Source organism: Solanum lycopersicum, chromosome 10, assembly GCF_036512215.1.
Source record: "Solanum lycopersicum chromosome 10, SLM_r2.1".
In the NCBI taxonomy this organism is placed as follows: Eukaryota; Viridiplantae; Streptophyta; class Magnoliopsida; order Solanales; family Solanaceae; genus Solanum; species Solanum lycopersicum.
In genome coordinates, this window is record NC_090809.1 from 19,678,011 (window position 1) to 19,705,957 (window position 27,947).

Consider the following 27,947-nt stretch of genomic DNA (forward strand, 5'->3'; position numbering starts at 1 on the left):
TAGAGATTATGTGGTTTCAATGCAAATTTTAGGATTTCACTTGAATAGAACGCAAGGAATTCAAATTCTCATGACGCGAGTCTATTCTCCTTCGGGCATACTTTTTCATGTAGTTTCTGAGAAAACATTATCATAATTTGGTTTTTTATGGTATTTTCATAATTTAATTCTTATGAAAACTTACCATAATTTGATTTCTATGGAATTTCCATAATTTGATTCCCATTAAAAATTTACATAATTTAATTCTTATAAAAACTTACTATAATTTGGTTTCTATGGAATTTCATAATTTGATTCACATGGAACATTTTCATAATCTAATTCCTATAAAAATTTACCATAATTTTCCATCTTCATAATTTGAGGAAGACAATTTATGTACGTTGATTTCTATAAATACAGATGTTGTTATAAGGATTATTGTCAATTTGAGGCATGTTGAACTCAATTTTTGTCACTTTTTTCAGCTCAGCACACCTGTGGTACAAAGATCATAACTTGTTATAAAAGCAATTAAATCATGATCCTTTTGATGTTATAGAAATTAGACTTAGAGGGCTACGACATCCGAAATTCAAAATCAAAACCCTTCAGAATTGGCGGTAATTGATTTTTGATGTTTGCTATCAGATCTGTATTTTTTTGTACAGCTGTATGCAGTTCCACCAAAACGTCTCTATCTTGGTGTAGGAGATTTTGAATAACGACGATTTATTTCTATAGAAACTAGACATCAAAGTCTATAACATATAAAAAAATCAAGGTAAAACTCTTCATGAATTGACAAGAATTAATTTTCGACGTTGGCCTTCAATTATGTCTTTATTGTTTTGCATGTTTGTGGAGTCTCACCAAAACGTTTGTATCTTGGCGTAAGAGATGTCGAATGGAGATAGATTTGATTCTATAGAAAATAGACTCTTAATTCTCCATGAGTTTACTTCTCTTCATCTTTAACAAAGAACCGCATATTGATTTTCGTATTGATTGAGAATTTTTTTTATCATCTACATGGAGAGACAACATAAAACTCTTAAGCCAATAAGACTACATTCATCATGACAAGCGCGAGAGCATATGCCATAATTTTCATCATTCCAATTTGAATCTTCGTGCAATTGGCACCATGAGACACATCATTCATAATGACGAGCGCGTGATCATATGTCACAATTTTCACCATGTCAATTTGAAATTTCGTGCAATTGACACCGTGAGACACATCATTCATCATGACAAATGCGAGAGCAAATGTCATAATTTTCACCGCGGCGATTTAAAGCTTCGTGCAAGTGGCCTGTGAGACACATCATTCATGATGAGCGCGAGTGCATATGCCATAATTTTCACCATGCCGATTTAAAACTTCGAGGAATCGACACCGTGAGATATATCACTTTTCTTTCTTTTTTTTATTTTTTTTACAGGTTTACGATGGATTGCAAAAAGTCTCAATATTATATAAAAAAATGAAGTGTACTCCATAATAGATGAGGAACCACATCATTCATCTTCATTTGTAGTTTCAACTTTGATGACGAACCACAATTTGTGCCTCTTATTTTATTATTGTGGCTCTAGTGACGAACCAATCTTAGTACATCTTCTTCTACAATTGCGGCTTTGATGACGAATCATATGTGGATCATCTTTTTTCTAATATTGGGTCCTTGATGAAGAACCACACTTGATATCTCTTTTTTTTATAGCTTCAACTTTGATGATGAACCACATTTTGTGCCTTTTCTTTCGCAATTACGACTTTAACGATGAGCGGACGATGAACCATACTTTATATCTCATCTTTTGTAGCTTCAACTTTCATGATGAACAACATTTGGCGCCTTTGATTTTGTAATTTCATCTTTGATGATGAACCATCCTTGGTACATTTCTTTCAAGGATCATGTAGAGAATTCTTCAAGTCATACGCGGAGTATGATACTTTAAGATCATAAAAAGATGACTAAAGAATCACTTGAAAAGTCCCTCTCTGATGTGTAACGTTGTCTCGATGGTGCAAAGCTGACACATGAAAAGTTGGATGGATCCATGAAGAAACTTCAAGCAACTCTAGCAGATGTGGAGAAAGACTTAAAAGTCTTGACTTTCAAGAAAAAGGTCACTTCGCTTATTAACCAATATCAAGAGAAGTTTTCCAATAGTCAAGAGAATGTCACCATTACGGAGGGTGAGATTTACACCATTGAGGCAAATAATGTGATGGATAATAATGAATTGAGAAATTAGACAAGCTAGAAGAGGCGATCGATAAAAATCGCCAAGAAATCATAAGCTTCAGACTTTTTCCTTAGTTAGATTTCATTTATTTGCGTAAAATTTTTTGATTCACTTATTAGGGTGTAGTGGTTCTTTTTTTAAAAAAAAAACAATAAAATAGTGACTTATATTTTAATAAGAAACTCCTCGCCTTGAACTTTGAATTTTGATTGTTTCTTCTACGAGCCCCTTTCTTTTTTGGAAAAAAAGGACTGCATATGCTAGCGTTTATTTGAGGATTGCAACAAAATATTATTTTTTCAGCTTTCTTCAACTTTGCGCACATGTGGAAGAAAATTCATAGCCTGAAGTAGGAGCATTGAAATAACGAGCTTCTTTTTCGTTGGAAATTTTTTTAAGAGATATTTAATCTGTATAAAAATCAAATCCATGGGTTTATTGTTTAGTACAAATTTGAGTTTGAAGTTTGCTCAAGATTTGCGTGCTTTAACATTCAGCTTTGTGCACATGGAAGAAAATTCATAACATGGAGTAGGAGCATCGAAATAATGAGATTCTTTTTGTTGAAAACTTAACTTTGATGGCTTAAATTTGTACAAAAATAACATCCATGGGATTTATGGTTTAGTACAGATTTGAGTTCGAAGTGGCTCAAAATCTGCATGCTTGAATCTTTAGCTTTCTTCAGCTTTGCGCACATCTGGAAGAAAATTCATAACGTGGAGTAAGAGCATCGGAATGATGAGATTATTTTTTTGCTGGAAAGATAAGTTTGATAGCTTCAATATGTATAAAAATCACATCCATGGTATTTATGCTTTAGTATAGTTTTGAGTTCGAAGTTGGCTCCAAATTTGTGTGCTTGAATCTTCAGCTTTGCGCATCTTCAGGAGAAAACGAATAACTCGGCAAAGGAGCCTTGAAATGATGTGATACTTATCACGTTGGAAGAATATCTCATAGACGTACAACCCATATAACAATCACATCCAAAAGATTTCCAGATTATCGCAGATATCTTTTCAAAGTCAGCTCAAAATTCTGCTTCGCTAAACTTTTCAGCTTTGCTCAACTTTGGAAGAAAAACAATAACGCGGCGTAGGAGTCTATAAATTTTTTCAAGTTGATTATATGAACAAAATTCCATTTCCTGATCTTTGTACGCTTTTGACAACAACAAAAGAGTGTCTCTTTAACTTGGAGTGTTCATATCATGATTTTTGCGGCTATACCATTTCAACATAGAGCTTTGATCCGAAGGGTTCTAATTTGATGTTGTTGGTAAAGATGCCCATAATTTTAAGTAATTTACTGAAGCATCAGTGAATTACACCAAATTATTTACATTGTAATAAAAAACAAGAGTAGAATTGCAAGTCGCTTCATCCAATGCCAATAAAATCATCAGTCTGCCGCATATCAAAAAATCAAATCAAAATCTTCTTATGTTGCGGATATGACTTCAAAAAATCTTCTATTTTGCTCATTTGAACCGCATTTGAACTAATTTGCTAGCTACATGATTTTTTTTAAAGAGTTATTGTGATGATCATGCAAGACCACCAAACTCCCCTTTTCATTTTTTACTCATTTGAGTGAACTCAGAGTGATTATTCCAAGCGCCTAGGTACCTCGATGAAGAGAATCAAGTCATATCGTAGTTCAAGAAAGCGAGCTATAATTTTTTTTTTTGTGTCCTAACCTTTTCCTAAGAAACCTCTTTCGAGATTTTCAACCTAGCGGACATTTTTTTGGGAGCCGTACACAGTTTAGACTCTTGCGGGCCAAGAGTAACATGCAGTTTATGCTCATACCTTAAGGAGCGCAGCCAACCTTCATGGAAAATATTTCTTCACTTCTTCTTCTGGTGTAAGAAGCGCACTAATGAAGATTGGATGTGGATCTTCCAGAGTGCCTAGATTTGATTCCTTGAGGTCTTCTACGGTTGATTGCATGCCATCCTCCAATTGAGGAGGAGCGTTTTGAACATCATGATTTGTATCATCAACGTCTGGACCTTCTTCCACTGTTATGTGATAGGCTGATACTGTCAAGTTTGAATCTTCCATCTCACTTCCTACGAAGATGATGGCTTTATCTTCATCTTTCCTGGTTTCTCCAAGAAATTGGTTGGTTAATCTTCAAAGAACCATCAGTAATGATTGACAATACAACTTTTTTCTTCATACGTGATGGGAAAACACTGTTAGTCTCCTTATCGTCAATTACATCACAAGAATCTTCATTTTCATGCTTCAGCAACCTCCTTTTGGATAATGATTTTCTTTTGGTTCCCAAGCGATGAAATACAGATGTATTGGAGGTGGTGGCATGTTCGTCCACTTTTTTAGAAGATCATCATTCATCCTTGCGGCCCAATCTTTCAAACGCAGAAACACGAGGTGCCAGTCTTCCGATGCGTTCAAACACTGAAGTTCGTCGTGGTGTTTTACCCTCCTTAGTATTTTCTGTAGAGGTATAGTGGGATGAAGTTATTTCTTTCCCCTTCTTAGACTAAATCCGAGGAGGCTTCGGCAAGTTGAATCCTGACCCAACCTTAGGAGTGGCGACATGATATCCTTCCTTTCTCAATTGCATTCGAGACTTTGTAAGCCCGTGTATCTTTTCACCAGTGACTTCATCCTTGAGTTCTCCTAACTTTGTTGGATTTGAGAGGTCATAGCCTGATTTTTCAAACAACGTGAAGACCTTTTGACCAAAGTTTCCTTTTATCGTACCAACTTGGATATTGACTTTGGAGGGCTTCAAAGCGATACACGGGACTTGTGCAATTGGGACAACCATTTTCTCCTTCAATTCTTGGAATGTTACATGAGTAAGTTCCTTCCTCAGTGGTTGGAATTGTTGAGTGCATTCCTCTAGTAGCAGTAAAAAGTTGCCCCCTTTTTCGACATTCACGTGGAATATAGCAAAAAATTGGTTTCTCTTCGTCCATATTAGTCTTCAAGTCTCCTTTAGGTGGTGAAAGCTTAATGGAAACCTCTTCAGTTGTCTTCTTAGACATCTTGATAGTGGCCCTTTGAACTTTACTATCTTCGAGATCAATCGAGTCGGCTTCTATATGTTCCTCCATATTTGCTTTTCCTGAATATAAATTGAATTTTGCATCTGCAAAATATGACTCCGTCTTGGTCAAAGGATTGATGTTTGTATCTATTTTGATGACTTCCCCATCTTTTATATACTTCATGCACTAATGTAAAGTCGATTGTAAAACTCTATTGTCATGAACCCAAGGACGTCCAAGCAACAAGTTGTATGATGTTTTGGCATCTATGACATGAAACAAAATATTCGATTTCACGTCGCCAATAAATAATTCTACACGAATCTTTCCTATGGATCGTTATCCTCCTTGATTGAACCCTTGGATCGTAAGATTGCTTTTGGACAATTCATCAACAAAGATCCCAAGTTTTTTTAAGATAACTTTTGGCAAAATATTCACTTCCAAACCACCATCGATTAAAATGCGACTAAGATGTTGTTATCTAATTGATCCTACAACAAACAAGGGTCTATTATGTAGCTTAGACCCTAACAACAAGTCGTCATCTGTGAAGGCAATTGTAGCACAACATGGGGCAGCTTTTTTCTTAGATTGATGTTCTTGTGTTATTGCTGCAGTATACTTTCGTTTGCTTCCCTTTGTTTCATATATGCTTGAAACAACATGTGTTGCACCAATTTGACTACTGCAAAAGAGTTTTTCAGGATAGAATTCATCCAACGTAATGGGCTTTCGAACCTTATGAAATAAAGAACAATTGATCTTTCGGCTAGTACAAGGCTTGGCACTTTTTTATGGTTGTAGTTGATTCACGTCACTCTTTATTGCTCTTGTTTTAGGAAGTCATATCCTATGGACTGTTTGATGTCTCCCTTTCTTACAAGTAACCAAAGTCCAACCATCAGCTTCATTTTCTTTGTGGTTGTCTATCTCTAGTGGATCCTCAAGAGTTTTCCTTGGAAAATCAACTTCAATAGGCGTTAAATTTCCGAATCATAAGAAGGTGGTGTTTGGCATAGATGACGACCTTAAGCACTTCTTTTGATTTGGTTCTACACTAGCATGATTTGCCTCTGCCGTCCTGTCTTGGTCAATGATGGAACTTGCAATATCTAGGATCATCAACCTTATTAATCTCTTTAGGCCTCTTTGACTCAGGAAGATTAATAACCTTCTTAGCTATCAATTCCTCAAGAATCATAGGTACATCTGAATCTGGAAATGGTAGAACTTTGCCTCTAATTCCTTCAAGGTTGGATGTTGCCTATCTTCTCTTGGATTACTTGGGGCTTCCTCCTCTTTTAGTTTACTCTTAGTGGTAACTTTTACTGAAGTTGCTTTCACCGCCATATATTCCTTAGTGTGGATCTTTGAGGTCATACCATTCTTGAACTCCTTTTCTTCCTTTGTCAGATCAGCAAAAGGAGATGCCTTCCCATGACTTGCGATGCTCAACTCCATGTCATGTGCTCGTGTAGCAAGTTTCTCAAAAGTTTGTGGTTTCATTCCTTGTAGTATGTATATAAGTCCCCAATGCATACCCTGAATGCACATTTCCACAGCAGACATTTCAAAAAACGACCTTTGCAATCCAAACTCAATGATCTCCATCGATTGATACAATCCGCCACTGGCTCATCCTTTCTTTTATTAGTCCCGGTCAACTCTATCATGTTTACGGTTCGGCGAGTACTGTAGAAATGATTAAGGAATTCCTTCTTGAGTTGCTCCAACTATCAATGGACTAGTGTTCCAGGTCAATATACCAATCGAATGCCTTCCCTTTCAGCGAACTAACAAACTATTTTATCAAAAGGTCACCATGTGTTCTAGCATTGCTACAAGTTTCAACAAAGTGGGACATTTGTTGCCTTGGGTTCCCCTTGCCATCAAAATGTTGTAGCTTTGGTGGTTGATAGTTTGTCGGCATGGATAGACAATCAATCTGTCTAGTATATGGCTTGGAGTAATACAAGGAACTTTGTGGTGTTCCGCTATATTGAGCCCTGATAGTGTTCTTTATCATGTCTTGCAACTGTTGGACAGATAGTGCAGCAACTGAAGCATCTTGTTTCTCCTTTTGAAATTTGGACTATGCTAGAGATTCCTCGATATCCTTGTTTCGTTGATCAAAACTAGATGGATAAGTGGGAACGTGACTTGAATTTCTAGGTGTGAAGGCCGAGAACTTGTTCATAAGTTGAGCAATATGAAGATTTTTGTCAACAACGAATTTCTTCAAGGCCTCAATGGTTTGCTCTATCATTGCAAACTTCTCGTCCATGTCAGTTGAGTCATCCATCAAAGCATTGACATTCATTGAAGTTGGAGAATCCATTAAATCTTCGGAATCACCAAAGTTGGAGCCAATTTGAGAAGATTCTTTGAAGAATACAGACACAAAATTGCCCCTAGGTATTGAACTTACAACAATTGTATGAGAGTTGTTACTTTTCATCGCCCACAAAGAAGTGAAGTATTCAGATCCATCTAGCCCACTGTTTTTGAACTTATGTCGAGTAATCAGGTAAACATGATTGAGGTAGCAGACACGACATCAGTAGACTCCTTGTTAAAAAAATCACAATTCTTTCTGACCGCCATTGCAGTAGTAGCCTTTGTAGTTTCTGATTTGCAAGAAAGAGATGAAGAGCAGAATCGATCCCATTAGGCGTGCCAAATTTGTTCGCAACAAATTTTCGTAGTCGCTAAAAATTAACTGCAAGCAAAATAAATAAAAGAAAAACTGTGATTTTTATTAATGAATCGTTGTGAGTTTTTATACGAAGAATAAAAATATTTTAATTATAAGTTTTTTACTTTTTAGAGTCCTCACTTAATTTTGAGAAAACTAAGAAAACTATTTTTTCATTTAATAAAAATAGGAAATCAAATGAAAGATTTTTAGGGGGGGTTCTGAAATTCTTATTAACGTTTTAGGAAGATTTTGAAAGCATCTAAGATGTCCTCTTACTTGCATTTATCCAAACAACTAATCTATTTGGCTAAAATAATCTAACTTGTAAAAATTACCTAGAGTTCGTTTTAAAAAAAGAGGTATTAACTATTTGTGTGAGGTTTATTGTTTGCAAAGCTATTCATCTTTTAGAATTCATTAGGAATTAATTTTTAAGTAGATAAAACATTTACGGAGTTCGCGGGAATTTGAATTCTTTAACTTTAAAACTAATGACAAGTAAAGCAGATTAAAAAAAAATAAAAGAGAGAGAGAGAGAGTTGGGTCCAAATCTGGATTTTTTGTCCGCCTGAATCGGTATTTGGACCCTTTGTTTGTGGGCCTTAGGCCCACTCTACTTGTACCTGTCCTAAAATGATCAGATAATAGTACAAAGCGGCAAGGGCTTAGGCCCATGACATAATAAAAATACAACATACGAAAATAAAGGGGTCTTCTAATCTAACTTCTTCGACTTTCTTCAATTCCTTAAACTTCGGGACCTGTCCGTCGATTTAATGACTAGTTGACTCGGAAGAGCACAAGTGGGTCCTCCATGGTCCAAATGAAAATGTGAGGATGGGGTCCATAAGACCCAGACAAATTTAACATAAAGAAGAGAAAACAAGAGTAAAATTAGTATAGGCCCACATAATAAAATCAAGAGAAAATTGTATATAATAGCAAACTAATAACCTAAAATAAATGGAGTAGCTAGGATTTGAGTTAATTGTGCTCCATAGCAAACGTTTGCAAAAAATTGTTAGGCGCCTCTCTCCCAAATATCTCGCTCGCCACTCTCCTCCAATCTCTCGCTCGCCTCCTCACCTTTTATACAACAAGTGTATAAAAATTGTCACTAATTGTATATATCATAGAAAATTGTATAAATACATATATTTTTGTTCCCCTCTCTCCCTTCTTCCAGATCTCGCTTGACACTCTCCCAAATCTCGTTAGCAGCCCTCGCCTTTCTCACTTATACAAACAAAAGGGAAATGTATAAATTGCGTTTTTGTTTGTATAAAGCGTAAGACAATTGTATATACACATGCAAGTACATATATTTTCGTCCTATACACTTATAATTATACAATTAAAATACTCCCCTGCGCGATTTCTTTTAAATTATATCTAATTTCTCTCTTTCTCATTTATACAATTCGATTCAATTGTATATTTCTTGTCAAGTTTCTTTTGTCTCTCTCTTTCTCATTTTATACAAATTTAAATTGTATATAATGGTTTTATACAATTCGTTTTATACACTTCATTTTTATACAGTTCTCTGTCCAAGTGTCTTTCTCTTTCTTGTTTTATGCACTTCGTTTTATACAATATGCTTCAACTGTATATGTATAGCGAATTATATAGTTTCTACGTTTGCTATAGAGCGCAATTATATAAAATTTGTTATAGCATACAAGTATAAATTTTTTATTTGCTATACGTGAAAGTTGTCCTAAAATCAAAAGCATGTAAAGAATGAAACCTATCTTATCCTTAAAACCCAAGGATTTACGGGAAAAGGGGAATGCTGTCAATTTAATATATTTAAAACCGGAGTAAAAAAAATTGATCTCTTATCTTTGTCCCTTTTGAAATCTATTCTGGGAGACACGAATATTCAAGATATTAATCATTTACTAGTAGATTTTTAGAGTAAACACTCCATAAATATGATTAGTAACATGCTCTACTTTTATTTTATTTTATTTATTTATTTTTTCTAATTATTATTTTAATTCTTTTTTAGTAAGACCCGTCATAAGCAGTAGATGACTAGCCTTACAGTGACATAATTAGTTATAAATCAATTTCCAAAAATTGGTGGCAAACATTATTCTATATATGGAAGAACAGGCAAACTAAAGTCAAACAAGAAAACCTATGTGTCATGTATAAACTTGGTAGGTTAAAAGCAACTTGTTGATACTAAATGCATAATTAACAAGTCCTAAATACTATCACAAAATGAAATAATAGAGGCTCCACTTAAATGCTTAAACTAGTACATCATTTTAGCACTGTAATAAGAAATTATTGCATACTATAGGAAAGAAAACCAGACATGTGAACATAGTTATCTTTTTGGGATTATCCAATATTTCACATCCAATTGATGCTAAATATTTTGAAACTAAACATCAAAGCCGACATATAAAGATATGAGACATAATAGAAGTTTACGACTTATTAGGCTATTATGAGGGAACCGAAGAAAATTTAAAAAAAAAAAAAAAAAAAAAAACGAGAATGACTAACAACTAGCTCATTCCAGAAAAATGAACGAATGACAATTACCCTCTACGATTTTGTAACTATACGAATCACTTTACGAGTAGTAGCAAACAGTGATGAGGTTGATGCTTGAAAACAATGTGTAGCAAATGAGTCCTAATTCAGCAAATAGACTCTTACATACCCATATTCCCAGCTAAAGCTTAAAGCGAATTGCGTGTAACATGATGAACGCCTAGAGATATAAACAGGTACAATTACAAATCCGACTGCTCAAACTTGAACCAAAACAGACTTCCAACTAAGAACAAGTTAAAATAGAGAAGACAACAAGAAGATGTTCAAAAAGCCAACAAATTGTTTTTCATACGATGTTTGGAATTTAAACAAGACATAAATAAAGAAAGGAAGTGATACCTTCTTCAGGGAAGCAAGACCGGGACTGGGCGAGCAGGAGTCAAACTTTACCACGAGAAGACTTGCACGCGAACAATAAGCGAAGATTTCGACGGAAGTTTGAACTTAAACCCTAAAATAGTTTCTTCTATGTTCACAAAGTATACTTAAGTGTATTCTAAATTATTTCTCTCAAGCTTTCTTTGCATTAGTGAAAATTTCCTACTAGAATTTTCCCCCAAACAAAATCCCCCTCCTTTGTGTGAAGAAAAAGAGAATATATATGCCCAGAATTAGGGTTCTCCAAAGGGGGGAAACGAATTCAAAATATGAAAAGAGAAAAACTCACTATTAAGGGAATCACTCTTTTCTTTTAAGAATTTGACTCATTCCAGAAGAGCAAAGGGGGTGGGCGGCTAGGATCGATTGCTTATCCTTGGGGTGCTAGGTGGTGTGATCTCCCGTTGCCAAGGGCGGAGCCGCGTGACTTGCTCGATAGAAAAATGCAGGTGCCCTTCTGTACGCACAAAAGGCGACGCTGGTCGTGAGTCATGCGCCAAAGGATGTGAACGTCTTCATCGCGCACTTAATCGTTTGAAATCATTGGAATCACGGATGGAGTTTCCGCGTTGATGCCCACGCACTTGTCGTCGTCCGCTCCATGTATATTCGTTGAAGTCTCTGTTGCACAGGAGATTATGGATTTCTTTGTAGTTTGTTGAAGATGAGAAAGGGTATTTGGTCCGGATATTGGGATAAGGTGGGTCAGGTAAATTTAGATGGCTGGGATGATTTTGGGGCTGGGAATTAAAGGGAATTACGGGGTGGGGTGGGCTAAAATTTGAAAACGGGGGGTTATTTGGAATTAAATGGGAGATGGACTGCTGACAAGTTAAAATATAAGAGGCCCAAAATGATTTGTGCCAAGGGATTAAAATTGATACATATATGAGGTGAATTAATTAAATAAGCTTCGAATTTTTTTAACGAAATAAAATAATCGATTTACTTATAAGATAAATGATTAAAAAAAATGTAGACTTCTATAGTACTTTAGTAATATAATTAAGCGAAAATTTTTTTTGAGACGATTTTCAAATAATCATAAAATATACTAATCGTATATATAATAACTATAAAAAAAATCAACATTTAGCGACTGACAAAATCCGTCACTAATCTATGTTATTCAGTCACTAAATCGGATTAGCGATGGATTAGCGACGGATTGTTGGTTGTTGCTATTTCGCTCATTAGTAATCTCTTAGCGACGAAAATATGAGTTTCGTGGCAAATTTAGCGATGTAATAGAGACGAACGATTTTCGTCGCAACTTGTTAGTGACGGACTGGTCCGTTGTTATACTTATATAGCTCGTCGCTAATTTCATAATTAATTGTCATTTAAAAAAATCGCGATAAAATTTCTGTCACTAATTTTTCACAAAATATTCTGTTATTTGAGCCACCACATTTGCACTTAAATGTCTCATTGTTAATCCATCGCCAACATATTTTATAGTAATAATCAAATCGTCATTAAATTTGTTGTTAAAATTTTTCCTGTAAAATCATTTCATTTATTTTTTTTAAAATATACACTGCTAAAACAAATTAATAACAATTACTATATACCTCTTTAATAACAAACATTAGTATAAAATAATATTAAAGAGGGTCAAAAATCTGTAGATAGAAAGTCAATATTATATACTTCCGGTGCAAAATATGAAAAGAAATATATCAACTATTCTTACGAGGAACATTTGCTTCATGTAGTATGTTTTTGTTTCAGATCCGTATACTCTTCTATTCTTTTATATCCCAGCAGTTTAATAGTATGCTTGATGAGAGCTTGGTAGTTTTCTCCCGTCCATAAAAGAGTGCAGACCTGTTATGCAATAGCCAATAGTCCAATGATACTTGGTAATTGGGAACAAATGAGATACACTGGTCCTATCCAATAACTTGGCTGATCAGCCAAAACACAACTTCAAACTCCATGCAACTCAAAATTTCCAAAATTACGGGTCTACTTTTAAGAACATTAAGTCAAAATAAAAAGGATATACCATAACAAAACTACAACACTATCTAATCAATATATTTAAAACAATGGTGTCATTTTCTCACAATTCCCTAAACTTTTGATATATGAGTAACCTATATCGAGTGAAAAATATAACTATATTATTGATCAACTAATCTTCAAATTCATATTGGATTGGGCTGATGAATCCTCCACATATATTCTTCTTTAGCCAAGCCCAATTCACTGGTACAAGTCTTTTGATTGCAAATTACGAGCTCTAGAAAATTAAAGGTTCCCTGAATCTCTCAATTTTCCTTACACCGAGGTTCAAGTTACTTAACAGAATAAAACCACTAATGATTTATAAGTTGCACAAAAAAATTAATTTTACAGGGCCTTCTCTCTGAGTAACACAAAGAACAAAATCAAACATATAAGCTTCATCATTTTGTGCGTCCTCTAACTATTCTACTTAATTCAAGATAATTTCACTGGAATGCCTGAAACCTTATCATTAATCGCAAAATTTGAAACTCTAGAACATTAGTAAAACCTTATCATTAATTGCAAAATTTGAAACTCTAGAACACTAGAGGTTCTCTAAACCTCTCACTTTTCTTTACAGACCTACAACCCTCTCAAACAGAACAAAATCACAAATGATTTACCATTTGCACCAAATATAAACATTTACAGGGGCTTTCTTCTGAGTAACAACACAAACATAGTCCTTTACAAGGACGTTAATAGATGTGATTCTAGCTACCTACACAATCTTAAACATATATATAATATATGATATGATATGACATTTTTGTGATAATGAATGAGTAATACATTAATGCGAGGATGTAAAATGCTAGAAATAAATTAGAACAAATAAGATGATTGAAATCTAATGTCACAAATATTGATTACTTTGCTATTATATCTCACAAAATGACAAGAGAGCTCATAGTCCTCAGTTATTCACGTGTAAATTCATTGCATTAAGTGTAAACTAAAAGCAAGTAAAAAATAATCTAATAAATATTCATTCGATTTGTTATGAGCTAATACCAATTCACCTAATGCATTTCCCCACAACAATTTCATAAATTGGTATTTCTTAAATTGTTGGCAACCATGAGAATCAATTCTTAACCTATATGAATTTCTTGTTTAGCAGAAGTCATAGGAAATAAGAATGCTATTTCCATGCAACTCTATTTATGAGGCTATTATAAGGTAAAGGTCGAAACATGAAGCCCCCATCATCATGGATTGAGCCAGTGAGATGGCCAGATGGAAGTAAAAAAATAACAAACCTTTCAAGAGATCTCAAAATCTCATAATATAGGAGACAAAGAAGCAATGGTTACTTCAGTAACATGTATCAGAACACATAAAAATAAAATGCATAGAGATGGAAAATATATTATACATTTCTAACATCAAAGGAAGCACATCCATAGTAAAAATAATCATGCCAGTAGCCGGCATGAGTAGCTGAAAAATGAACTTTTTTCAATAACCTTAAAACATCAAAAACATAAAAATCAATTTGTAAGATATCACCATAGCTGAATTGTAAATAGTTGAAAAGGAGAAAATAACAAAGACACTAGAAAGCTAAAATTTATATTGAAAACATTCACACAGTATAAGCAAACAACAATCACACTTCAAATCTAAGAGTTTGTTCTAAATAAATCAAAGAATTTAATAGATAGCAAATAGGTAATAGGAGGACATACTGGTCAGAGCAGCGTTTGGTGTCGCTATTGTTTGTTTTTGTTTCTATCGAGCAATTGTTGGTGGTTCATCATTTGCTGTTGTTGCGGCTGCTGCTGGTTGTTGTCGCCGGCTGCTGTTGTTTGAAGTCGTTGGTTCTTGGTGGCTTGCCAGGTAGATCTGTTGTTCATCGAAGCGGCAGCGCTGCAGAGGAGAGGAAGAGCAGCTGTTGGTGTTGGCGGAGAGGGAATGGAGAAGGGAGACAGAAGAGAGACGGAAGAGAGGCAGAGAGGAGAGGAGAGGAGAATGATGTCTCCGCTTGTTCTCACCGAAAATGGAGGATAAAGAAGAGACGAAGAGGAAGAGAAAATAGTGGTGTGTGGAGGATCTAAGATGCACAATTTCCTTCTCTGGTAGTGTCATGTAATGCGAAAGAACCTTCTTCTCTCTGTCCTTGTACAGGACATAATCATCAAATTTCACGTCACAATGTCTCAGGGTCTTTATGTTCTTGTCATTCCAAAACCTATAACCAAATAAATCAGAACCATAGCCTATGAAGTAACACATCACAACCTTGGCATCAAGCTTGTCTCTCTTTTCTGGATCAACATGAACATAAGTAGTGCAACCAAAAGTCCTTAAATGTGAGTACTTGAGTTCTTTTCCTGTCCACACCTCCTCTGGATTCTTGAACCCTGAAGGAACTGATGGTCCCCTGTTGATCAAGTATGCAGTTGTGCATGAAAGGAGGAAAGCAGCTTCAAAAGGAAAGAAAGGGGAAGAATTCTATGCTCACTCAACCATGGGCTTTTTTCGATTTTAGGGCTACGGGGTGAAGAAAGAAAAGATCGGATTGGAATATTGATGCATCATTATTATCGATTTGAAAGTGGCAAAGAGGGTAACTTGCTTTTAGGCAGGAATATAAGGTTTTCATGAGGCTGATCTTGAGCCGCCATCCAAACGTGAATACCTTCATTTAAGAGAATATTTTACGTGTAGAAAGTCTCAAATTCAGGATCTTGCACTGCGAGAATTTCCTGAGAAAGATTCTGATTCATCCACTTGAGATTGTTAAATGAAAATAGGTTGGGTGAGATTCCAAATTAACTCAGTCGTGTGGGGAAAATAGTTTTCATTTCCCATCTCATGGAAAACCCTTTTCGCTTCGCTTAGCCTTATCCCCCTCTAGTGGTATTTTTGTTATATGTTATATAGGAACTGGACGATCTTTTTGAAGATCGAAGAAATCCCCTCTGGCTTTGATTAAAAATTTTAATCTACTTTTGTTCTTTTAATTGACATACACCCCACTTATATGATAAAATGAGGATACTATGGAGAGGACTCTAAATCCTCATGTTAGCGGTTCCAATCGAGATTGGGAATAGCCAAGATAGCTCAGTTGGTAGAGCAGAGGACTGAAAATCCTCGTGTCACCATATGAAACCATTCCCCTTCCCCCCCCCCTCTTTTTTATAAGATCAGTACTCACTCTACTCCTATAAATATATAACATTACACTCTCAATCTCATAAAAAGTACCATAAAGGGAGAGCTTGACCACAATTTCCCAAGTAAGAGATAGAATCTCACTAATTGGAAGGAAAGGGAGGGCTTCAATCCATTATGATTCGCTTTCTTGGTATGGAGAGGTCTCTGCCATAAAAGAGAGAGCTCCTAAGACTTATACAGTAGATCAAAAAGCAACGTAATTCCCTATTCATCTGAAATAGTATTTTAGTAAAGAAGAGAGGCATTCTGGGCCGACTACTACGACTATATGCCCATCTAGTGCAGTGGCTTGGAAGCAAGCTACCTTGACCATCTTTCGAAGTTCTAAATAATTCCTCTTAAGATGCACAATTTCCTTCTCTGGTAGTGTCTCTTTCGCATTGCATGACTTTTCCGCAATGCATAAATTTTCTCTTGCAATGCATGACTTACGATAATGCATGAATATCTTCTGGGATGCATGACTTTCCGCAATACATGAATATTACATCGCGATGATAATTTTCTGCGAGGCATGAATATCTTTCCGCGATGCGTTAATATTAAATCGTGATGCATGATCTTTTGTGATGCACGGATATTAACTCGCGATGCATGATCTTTCGCAATGCATGAATATTAACTCGTGATGTATGATCTTCCGTGATGCATGATATTTCGCGATGCATGACTTTCTGCGATGCATGATTTTCTACGGGGCATGTGGGGCATGAATATCTTTCCACGATACGTGAATATTAACTCGCGATGCATGAATATTAACTAGTGATGCATGATCTTTCCCAATGCATGAATATTCACTCGCGATGCATGAACTTCTGCGATGTATGAATATTGACTCGCAATGCATGATCTTCCGCGGTGCATGAATATTAACTCGCGATGCATGAATATTAACACGCGATGCATGTTCTTTTGCAATGTATGAATATTAACTCGCGATGCATCTTTGGTTTCAGACGAAGATAGTGATTTAATCGAGCAACATAATAATCTTCTGGGTGCCTTCTAGACAATCATATCGTCTCAATTGACAATAATTGTAAAATGACCCTTCAGATAGTGTATAATCTAAACCGATAATACAAATAAATGACCCTCCAGGTAGCGTATCATCTCAACCGACAGTACAAATGAAATGACCTCTCCGAGTGGTGTATCATCTCTGATAATATGATGAAGATGACATCCTTTGTGAAAATCGTAAACTCTTTCTTGAGATTTTCACTTGATTCACCTTCGATATGCACAATATAAAACAATTCTTGCATCCACAGGAAAATCGTAAATTTAAGGAGAACTCTTGCCCCCTTGACTCCTCCATATTCATCGATCAGAGGAATTCGGTACTCTTAGAACAAAACTATAGACCTGCGCTCACCAAAAAAATTGTTAGTTTTAAAAATGAATGGATCAGTGTCAATTCTTCAGTTGTCTGCTCCCTATCCTACTATCCCCGGTTGATTTTCCAGATCCCCCGACTCTTGAAACATAAGACAAAATAATTTATGCCAAAACCAATGAAAAACAAATGTAAAATTTTAATAAAAAATAAATTTTTGAAAAGTAACATTTTGAAGAGGGTTACTGCGAAGTGTCAGCTTAGCGAACTTCTTTGAGCATGCTTCTTGGAGGCATATCTGATTATTCGATGGGGAGTATTCAAAGTCACTCTAGACTGTAGATAAACCCATGTTGGAATTTTGAGGACATCCTCAAAATTTCTGTCCTAGTTAACTGTCTTGGCTTATCCTTGACTGTTGGTGAGCAAATCACAGAATTTTTGAGATCATCTCAAAAATTCTGTCCCCATTGAAAATCTCAAAATATCTTCAGTCTTGGCTTGTTGAGGAAAAATCTTATTCTTGAGAATTTTGTAGTCTCTCTGAAAAATTCTGTCCCAGTTTTTATTGTAATGAAAAAAAGAAATCTTACGGGAGACATGACCGAACCCTTGTGGCGATTACGTATTCCATAGAGGCAGTAATCAGGTCAAACGTAGTTTCCCCTCAAAGGTAACAACAATAAGAGATTTACAAAGAAGCTGACCGAGGCCGACATAGGCCTCCTACGTATCTCATTCTTGATAATTCAGGTCGAATGTAGTTCAAATACAAAGAAATTTTAAAAGGGATAAAAGGGGTGACCGAGGCCGACACAGGCCGCCTAAGTATCTCATTTTGATAATTCAGGCCAGGTGTAGTTCATTACAGAGGGAATAAGATTTAAAACAAAACAAATACAAGCAAACAAAACGATTACAAGTAGATAACAGAAATACAGACTGAAGCTTCACACGTAGAATCTCTTGATAGCGTCTAAGTTGATCGGTTTCGATCATGTGGTGTCATCCATCTCCAACGGGATTAAAGCACCTCAAGATAATACTTTGTTAACCATGTAAGGAGCATGCCAATTTGGTGTCAATTTTCCTTTGTACTCGTCTTGATGAGGAAAAATTCACTTAAGTACTAATTGACCAATTTCAAAAATTCTGGCTCTGACTCTCTTGTGGAAAGCACGAATCATTCTCTGTCGGTATAGTTACCCATGACAAATGGCAACCATTCTCTTTTTGTCGATCAAGTCTAACTGACCAATCCGCTTGCTGACCCACTTAGCATTACTCAACTCTTCTTCTTGGATAATTCTCAAAGACAGTATCTCAACTTTAGCAGGTATGACTGCTTTTGTTCGATACACTAGAAAGTATGGAGTTTCCCCAATCGACGTTCTGACAGTCATTCCATAACCCAACAAAGCATATGGAAACATCTCATGCCACCCTCGGTGATTGTCAATCATTTTCCTCAGGATCTTCTTTATATTCTTATTGGCAGCATCTACAGCTCTATACTTTTGAGAACGATAGGCGGTTGAGTTTTGGTGAGTAATCTTAAATTGATCACATATATCTCTCATCAAGTGACTGTTGAGATTTGCACCATTATCAGTAATTATCGATTCTGGAACTCCAAACATGCATATCAGATTGTTGTGAACAAAATCAACTACAAACTTCTTGGTCACCAACTTGTAAGAAGCCCACTTAGTAAAGTAGTCAATAGCAACAAAAATTAATTTGTGTACCTTGGAAGCGGCTGGCTCTATCGAACCGATGACATCCATGCCCCAAACTATAAATGGCCAAGGTGAACTCATAGCATTGAGCTCGTGAGGTGGCACTCAGATTAATTCACCATGCACTTGACATTTATGATATTTCTGTACAAACTTGCAACAATCAAATCACTGTGCACTTGACATTTATGATATTTCTCTACAAACTTACAACAATCATTCTCCATAGTAATCCAGAAATAACTGGCTCACATGATCTTCCTTGCCAATGTGAGTCCATTCATATGTATGCCGCAAACTACAACATGTATCTGTTCAATAAGCTTCGCAGCTTCAACAGCATCAACACATCTGAGAAGGCCTAAATCTGGGATCCTCCTATAAAGGACTTCTCCACTCAGAAAGAAGTTGAGAGTCATGTGGCGTATCGACTTCTTCTGGTTGGACGTAGCAACTTCAGGATAATTTCCAGACTATAAATACCTCTCTATATCCAAATACCATGGCAAAAAGTTTGGTTCCACTTCGACGTGTGAACAATGGACTAGATGTTCTTTAAGCTCTATGTATAAAAGATAAATATAATTAGTATTTGGATGCTTAATCATCGATGCAATGGTGGCAAGAGCATAGTCCAACTCATTCTGTATTCTGGGAGTGTGTCTGAAGTCGATCTTGTGGAATCCCTTGCACAACTTTTGTACATATTGCACGTACTGTGTAATCTTCGGATTTTTCACAGCCCATTCTCCTTGAACCTGATGAATAAATAGATTTGAATTTCCAATAACAACAACTCGTGGACATTCATGTCAATGGCCATTTTCAAACCAATGATACAAGCTTCATATTCAGCCATGTTGTTCGTGCAATTAAACTGAAGTTTAGCTGTCATAGGATAGTGTTGACTAGATTTTGACACTAAGACCACTCTGATACCCTTTCCTTGGTGATTTTCTGCTCCATCAAAGAATAATCTCCAGCCAGAATATGTTTTAGAAATATCTTCACCCACAAACGATACTTCTTCATCGTGAAAATAAGTCTTGAGCGGTTCATACTCATAATTAACAGTATTTTATGCAAGATGATCAGCCAAGGCCTGTGCTTTTATCGCCTTCTGAGACACATACACAATACCAAATTCATTCAAAAGCATATGCCATTTGGCCAACTTTCCGGTCGGCATCGCTTTTTGGAAAATATACAACAATGGGTCCATCTTGGAAATAGGGTATGTAGTATAAAAAGACAAATAATGTCTCAACTTATGAGCGATCCAAGTCAAAGCACAACATGTTCTCTCCAAAAGAGTATAACAAGACTCATATAGCGTGAACTTCTTGCTTATATAATAAATGGCTCTCTCCTTCTTCCGTGTTTCGTCATGCTGCCCAAGCACGCATCCAAATGTGTTCTCTTAGACGGACAAGTACATCAACAATGGACTCCTTTCTCATGGAGGAACCAATAAATGTGGATTGGACAAATAGTTATTGATAGCATCAAAAGCAGTCTGACACTCTTCTGTCCATTTTGTCAAAGCGTCTTTCTTCAACAGCTTGAAAAATAGGCTCACATACCACAGTTGTTGAGATATGAATCGAGTGATGTAGTTCAACCTCCCTAAGAAACTCATCACTCCTTCTTCGTCTTAAGAGGAGGTAACTCTTGAATAGCCTTAATCTTGGGGGGATCGAGCCCAACACCTCTTCTACTGACTATAAATCCCAATAAATTGTTGGCTGGAACTCCAAAAGCACATTTAGCGGGATTCAATTACAAGTTATACCGACACAGGCGGTCGAAGAACTTCTTCAAGTGCGTCAAGTGGTTAGAACTCTCGCGGGACTTGATTATGACGTAATTTACGTACACCTCAATCTCCTTGTGAATCATGTCATCAAATATGGTCGTCATAGCCCTCATATAAGTAGCACCAACATTTTTGAGACATAATGACATCACCCTGTAATGATAAACACCCAAGGTGTAACGAAAGCTGTCTTTTCTACATCCTCTTCGTCCATCAGTATCTGATGATAATCTACGTAACAATCTACAAATGACTGTGTTTCATGTTTAGCACAGTTATTAATGTGAATGTTTGGCAACGGAAAATTATCCTTTGGGTGGCTTTGTTGAGATACCTCTAGTCGACACAAATTTCGATCTTCCCATCTTTTTGGCGATTGAAACAATATTGTCCAACCAAGTAAGGTATTGTGTCACTTCCACCAGTCGAGACTCGATCTGCTTGGTAGTCTCTTATTTGATCTTTAAACTCAATTTAGGCTTGAAATTCTGAGCCTTTTGATTCACCGGACTGAACCCTGTCTTAATCGGCAATTTATGAGACACCAAATTGGTACTAAGCCCTATCATGTCGCTGACTTTCAAAACGAACACATCAATCTATTCAATGAGTAAATGTATTAGATTATTTCTTTTAACTTAATTCAATTTAACACTTATTTCGACCTCTTTGACACATTGTTGGTCTTTCAGATTTATCATTTCAGTTTCCTCTAGATTTGACTTATGCTGATTTAAACTACAAAAACTCTTTAACAACATATTCCGGTGCCTCATTTTCCTCATATTTATCAACCTCGTCATCACCTGCCTTATTTTGTTCGTTCAGCTCATGACATGATATGACATTGGGAGGTATAAAACTTATATTACTGAAACCATAAATAGACAAAGTTAGAAAAGTAAAATATAGAAGATGAGTCAATAAAGAAATTTTCAATAAAAGAGGCTTTCATTCAAATTAGGAAATAATGCAAACTTTGTCTATGGAAAAGCGCTATGTCGCCTTTTTCAAACATCGCAACGAAATTTTAAAATTCAAGCAATTAAGAAAATGCAAAATGGTGGGTCTCGGTCCTTTTTCGGACCGCCACCGATTTAAATATGCATAAATGATACCCTTCTATCAAGGAGTTAGAGGAATCAAAATCGGCGTGAAGGTCTAATTCTTCAGTATCTCCCCAGGCTCAGCATCGCGAAATCCTTCTACCTCAACCTCTTCCTCAATAACAACATCAATCTCTTCGAAAAGTCCCTGATTCCTTCTCCAAGGTCGTCATGCTCGGCATACTCCCGGACCGGGAATGACTGATACATATGAGGGATTGTCTTAGCAAATGCTTGATCATTCTTCTTCTTCATCTTCATATCATCATCTGCGGGGATATACCCCAAACCATATCTACATCCTTTGATGGGGGCCAGAATAGGCTGAATAATTCCTTAGGAATTTCTTTCCAATCTGAAACCTGGTTCAAAACCATTTCGCAGCATCACAATGGCTATCATCTTGTACATGGTAGGAATGGGAGTCTGTGGTCCCAATCCTCACTGGTGGCATTTACCAGCTCCACCGTGTAGAAATATGTACCCCACGATACCTCATCAATAATTGGCGCCTGTGTGCCAGAGTTAATGTCGTTGCCATGAATAACCAACTCTTCATCTTTCCAAACAAGTTTCATCATCTGATGCAGAGAAGAAGGCACAACTCCAGCCATATGGATAAAAGGTCTTCCCAGAAGAAGGTTATAGCTGGTGTCAATTTGTAAGACTTGAAACTGTGCGCTGAACTTCGCTTGACCAACTTGGATGACCAAATTCACCGCTCCCAACGTATCTCTCTGAACCCTATCAAACGCTCTTACACTGACTTGATTTTGTTCCATCTTTCCCAAGTCAAACCTTAAATGCCTTAGTGTCGACAATGGGCAAATGTTTAGATTGAATCCATCATCCACCAAGATGCAATTTATGACCTTTTCGCGGCATATGACACTGATGTGCAACGCCTTGTTGTGTGACCTCCCTTCAAAAGGCAACTCATCGTGGGAGAAGCTAATATGATGCCCTCGGATAACTTGGTTAATCATAGCTACTGTCTTTGAGAATTATCCAAGAAGAAGAGTTGAGTAATGTTAAGTGGGTCAGCAAGCGGATTGGTCAGTTAGATTTGATCGACAAAAAGAGAATGGTTGCCATTTGTCATGGGTAACTATACCGACAGAGAATGATTCGTGCTTTCCACAAGATAGTCAGAGCCAGAATTTTTGAAATTGGTCAATTAGTACTTAAGCGAATTTTTCCTCATCAAGACGAGTACAAAGGAAAATTGACACCAAATTGGCATGCTCCTTACATGGTTAAAAAAGTATTATCTTGAGGTGCTTTAATCCCGTTGGAGATGGATGACACCACATGATCGAAACCGATCAACTTAGACACTATCAAGAGATTCTATGTGTGAAGCTTCAGTCTGTATTTCTGTTATCTACTTGTAATCGTTTTGTTTGCTTGTATTTGTTTTTTTTAAATCTTATTCCCTCTGTAATGAACTACGCCTGGCCTGAATTATCAAAGTCTGTCTGTGCAATTGGTAGCTCATCATTAGGGCCTACACAAAAATCAGGGCTGGAGTCTTCTCCAAATGCTTAACAATCGAATAATCATTTGGCTGCATCTTCCTCCACAATTCCTCCGCTTCGCCTTCCCTTATCGGCCTTTTACCCAGATCCTTCTTCTGTCCTCTAAGAACAAACTCTTCGGGATTATAAAACCTCTTAGATTGGTTCATACCCTAAGCGGCAGCAGTTTCAATTACAAATTTTGGTCTGATAAGAGTTTCTGATGTTACCAAGACAACAACCTTTGCGGTGTCAGGATCACAAACTTTTTTCTCTTTGACTCTCAATGGGGCCACACCCTTTCTAACTCGTCATGAATAACTGGAGTTATCATCTTGGTCCCGCACCAATCATCATCCTTCTCTATCATGTTGATATTGACTCCTCCATAATTTGGCACAAAATTGGTATTGACATTGGGCGCAATTGCTTGAAGAGAAACCACCTCTTGGTCGATCATATCTTGAATCCTCTGCCTGAGGTTGATGCAGTCCTCGGTATCATGTCCAACACTGTTGGAGTGAACACACACCTTTGATCGGGCCTGTATAATTTTGACTTAGTGTCTACCGGCTTGGGCCCAACATGGTGGATATATCTGGCCGCAGCCAATCGTTCGTACGACTTTGTTCGGGTTTTGGTGAGCACAATAAAGTTCCTGGGAGTCTTCTTCTCGAATCTAGGTCGAGGTGGATCATAACTGCCTTGTTGGGGAGGAGGCACCTATTGATAACTTCTGGTATTTGGACGGGGAACTTGGCTTCTGGGATATGGATTTGTTTGATAATTTTGTGATGGAGCTTGATAGTTCGTGGGGGAATTTTGGTATTATGTAGCTTGGACTTGATAGACTAGAGGAGGTGCTTTGTAGATCGACTACACATTGGCACAATTGGGAGCAACATTTTGGTAGACCGCTGATGGAGTTTTGTCAGTGGAGGAGGATTTTGGTAAACAGGAGATGGATTTTGGTAATTTAGAGGGGGGCATTTTGGTATGTGGGGGTAGTGTTCTGGTAAATTGGAGGAAGATTATTTGGATGACTAGCTTGTGTGTAGCAAGCCTGGTAGGAGTTCTGAGAAGGTCGAGGATGACCTTGGGAGGACGATCATCTTCTTGGGTTCTTTTTCCCCTTATAAGAGACATTAGCAATCTCTCTCTTCTTCTTCAACAATCCCGATGATCCGTGCAACGCGGCAACATGGGCTAGTTTACGTGTTTTCAAACAATCTTTGATAGTCTCACCAATCTTGACTATCTCAGCAAATTTTTCTCCAACGAGAAACATGATTCTATCGTAATATTCAGGCTCTTGCACCCGTACAAACACTTCGACTATATATTTCTCAGACATGGGCGTCCTTACTTTTGCGGCTTCCTTTATCCATTTGCGGCTTCCTTTTCCAAAGAGTACCGATCAGGAACGATTTCCACATTGTAAGAAAACTGATAAGTAAATTCCTTGGCCAAGGCATTCCAATTGGGCCACTGCCTGGTATTTTGGGAGGGGAACCATTTCCCAGATTCTCCTCGCATAGACTTCGGCTTAAGAGAAGCATCAACAGAGCTTCGTCTCGACCAACTCCGACAAGCTGGTCGCAGTAGGCTCTCAGATGGGTCATAAGATTCCCTACTCCTTTGAAAGTATCAAACTTAGGAATCTTGAACCCTTTTGGGAGGTCCAGATATGGATGGATGCACAAATCCTCATAATTTTGGCATTCTGGGTGGTTTTGTAGTTTTGCGGATAAGTCTGAGGATTGGTATTTTGATTAAAGTGGTGGTGGGGTGTTTGGAGATTGAAAGTATTTTGGTTTGGATTTTGGCTTTGGTTTTGCGGTGGTGGAGCAATTTCATGTTCGGTATTTTGAGGGTGTGGTGGCATTTGGGAGTGGTTGTTTTGAGGAGGAGGTGGAGTTTGGTAAGAAGTCGAAGCATATTGGGGGTTCTGGATAGTCAGGTCTATAATGGAAGGATTTTGAGCAGGCATAAATGAAAGATTATGAGCTGGACCCACGTTTGAAGAAGGGAAGTAGATAGGAGGTCTCCCATCAACAATATTAGCAGCGAAACCTGGCGGAAGAAGATCCTGTCTCCGTTGCATCTCTACTCTCATTTCTGCAATTTGTTGCATCAATTACGTAATCAATTCGTTCTGGTCAACTATGGTGGGTTGAGCCACCACAATGTCGGTGAGACTTACTTTTTCATTGTTGTCTCCCATTAGTGCTTTTCCCGTGTATGAATCTTGTCTGGGAAAGAAATCTGCGGGACCTTTGGATCAGGTAAAATAGGGATGATCTGTCAGCTTAATCGACACAGATCAGTTTCAAAGTACCTGAGGAGTAAAACAACTCAAATGCAGATTTTTCAGTTTAGATTCAGAATACAAAATGCATAATATCACAAAGAGAGCAGATAAAAACATAAGTTGCTTTGTTTGAGGATATCTCCAACCCACGAGTAAGGACGGAAACAAATTTTTAGCAAGTAGGAGTTTGTCTGTTTTAGTTTGACATTATCTCAGAAAGGCTAAACCTCGTTGAGCTAGGGTCTTCTTGTAAGTGCTTTTTTATGCCCGTTGATCTAGTCTTTGTATCTTCTTATAATATGAAAGGGTAAAAATGATTTTTTAAAGATAAGGGTCAGGCCTTGACAGACTGCCTACGTATATCACAACGACAATTCAGGCCCAACGTAGTTCGAGTACAAAAAAAAACATTGATTTTCATTCTTTCATTCTGGACGGTTACATGGAAATTGAAAGATAACAACAAATCTTTAAAGATAAAATGATGACTATATCTCAGTCATTCTTCTTCCCAACGCCGTCCCAGCCACAGGGAACAAATTCGACTTGGATTTTTCCCATGTTGACGGAGGCTTCTATGTCGTAGCAAAAGCTAAGGCACCTTGAAAGGCTATGATTTGTAGCATTATGGTAAGCACGCGGCTTCAAAATTTCTTCCCCAACGGGATCGAAACCTCTATCTTCACCGTGGATACGGGCTAAGACCATATTCCAAACAAAATCCATATAGATATGCAACATTGATCCACTGAACGGTGAGAAATAATGACAAACAAACTGCGTGTGCTCAATTAGCTCCGACTGGTCATACGTGAGAATGGTATTATTACCCCACGCGTGCGGGATGTTTCCAATGTCGATTTGGCGTCATATTCTCACCTTAAGTTGTATCCATTCTTCTATAGTATGCCCTTGCTGGTTTGGGTGGAAAGCACTTACCTTTGAAGAGTTTTCTTGCCCAAAGACTGAAGCCACTCCCTCATGAGGTTTCCACCCAAGATGTTCGTACAAAACAACGCAAGACATAGTTTTCGCTCCTACACAATGTGTTGACTCGTACGCTGGAAGAGTGATCCACTTCTATTTTCCTCTCAGACGGCCAAGATTTGGAGGCTTATAGACTATCTCCTCGTCAATGTCTTCCTCGGTTGCTCTAGGGTCAGTGTCGTCTGGACCACCACTAGCGCTTGTTCGCGGATAGAGTATTTCCCACCTATTTTTCAGAAGTTTGGTGATCATTTATGGTGGAACACCTTGTTCTTCTCCCTCAATTCGGTCATTCGTTCCCTCATGGTGATGAATTATTCCATCTCTGCCGTCAGTTCCTCATCAATTGCCGCGTTTCTAGCCAGCATATTTGTGGTTTATGAATCTATCTCCGCTTCTCTTGCCTCCCTTTCCTGAATCCTTAGTCGAAGAATATCCAACTTCTTGCTTAGATCCTCCCTCTCTACCTCGATGTTTTTCTTCTTCTTCCTTTTTGACATTAAATCCTCATCTAGTGTCGGAGTCGTGGATTTGTAGACCGATGCGGCAACTTCAACCCTGAGTCCTTCTTCTCTGACCTCTTCAATTTATCGCGTGATTTGTTCTATATTTCTCTATAACTCCTCTCTTATAAGTTCCTTCTTGATACTCTTACTCGTTCCCACAGCTGTGACTTCGCCTTTCCTGAGACGATAGAGTAGCGTTTTAGGCTTTGGTGTATGAGAATTTGTTTTTGATTGGTAAACTCAAGACTCAGAAAATTTGGCCAGACATTTTAGTAATAGGGACTTGCCATTCTGGATATTTCTGATAGGAAGTGGGTTTCCGATATCCTCATTCACAACAACATAGCACATAAGAAATTAGTAGCACATATATCGTGTCCTAAGCATACAGGGGACTCTTTTGTGCCAATGGTAGGCCTAGCGCATTTGAATGATGTACACGTGAATTTGAACCAAAGAATTAACCTCCCCCCCCCCCAAACAATTTCACAAA

General features: G+C 37.3%; 1 long non-coding RNA gene across 1 annotated transcript; it reads right to left on the minus strand.

The window, feature by feature from the left end:
• Positions 1 to 8,512: 8,512 nt before the first annotated feature.
• LOC112940107 (uncharacterized) lies at positions 8,513 to 11,580 on the minus strand. The gene is made up of 2 exons (XR_003243946.2): positions 10,890 to 11,580; positions 8,513 to 9,059 (listed from the first exon to the last, which is right to left on the minus strand). It is a non-coding gene; the product is annotated as an uncharacterized lncRNA (long non-coding RNA).
• Positions 11,581 to 27,947: the final 16,367 nt, after the last annotated feature.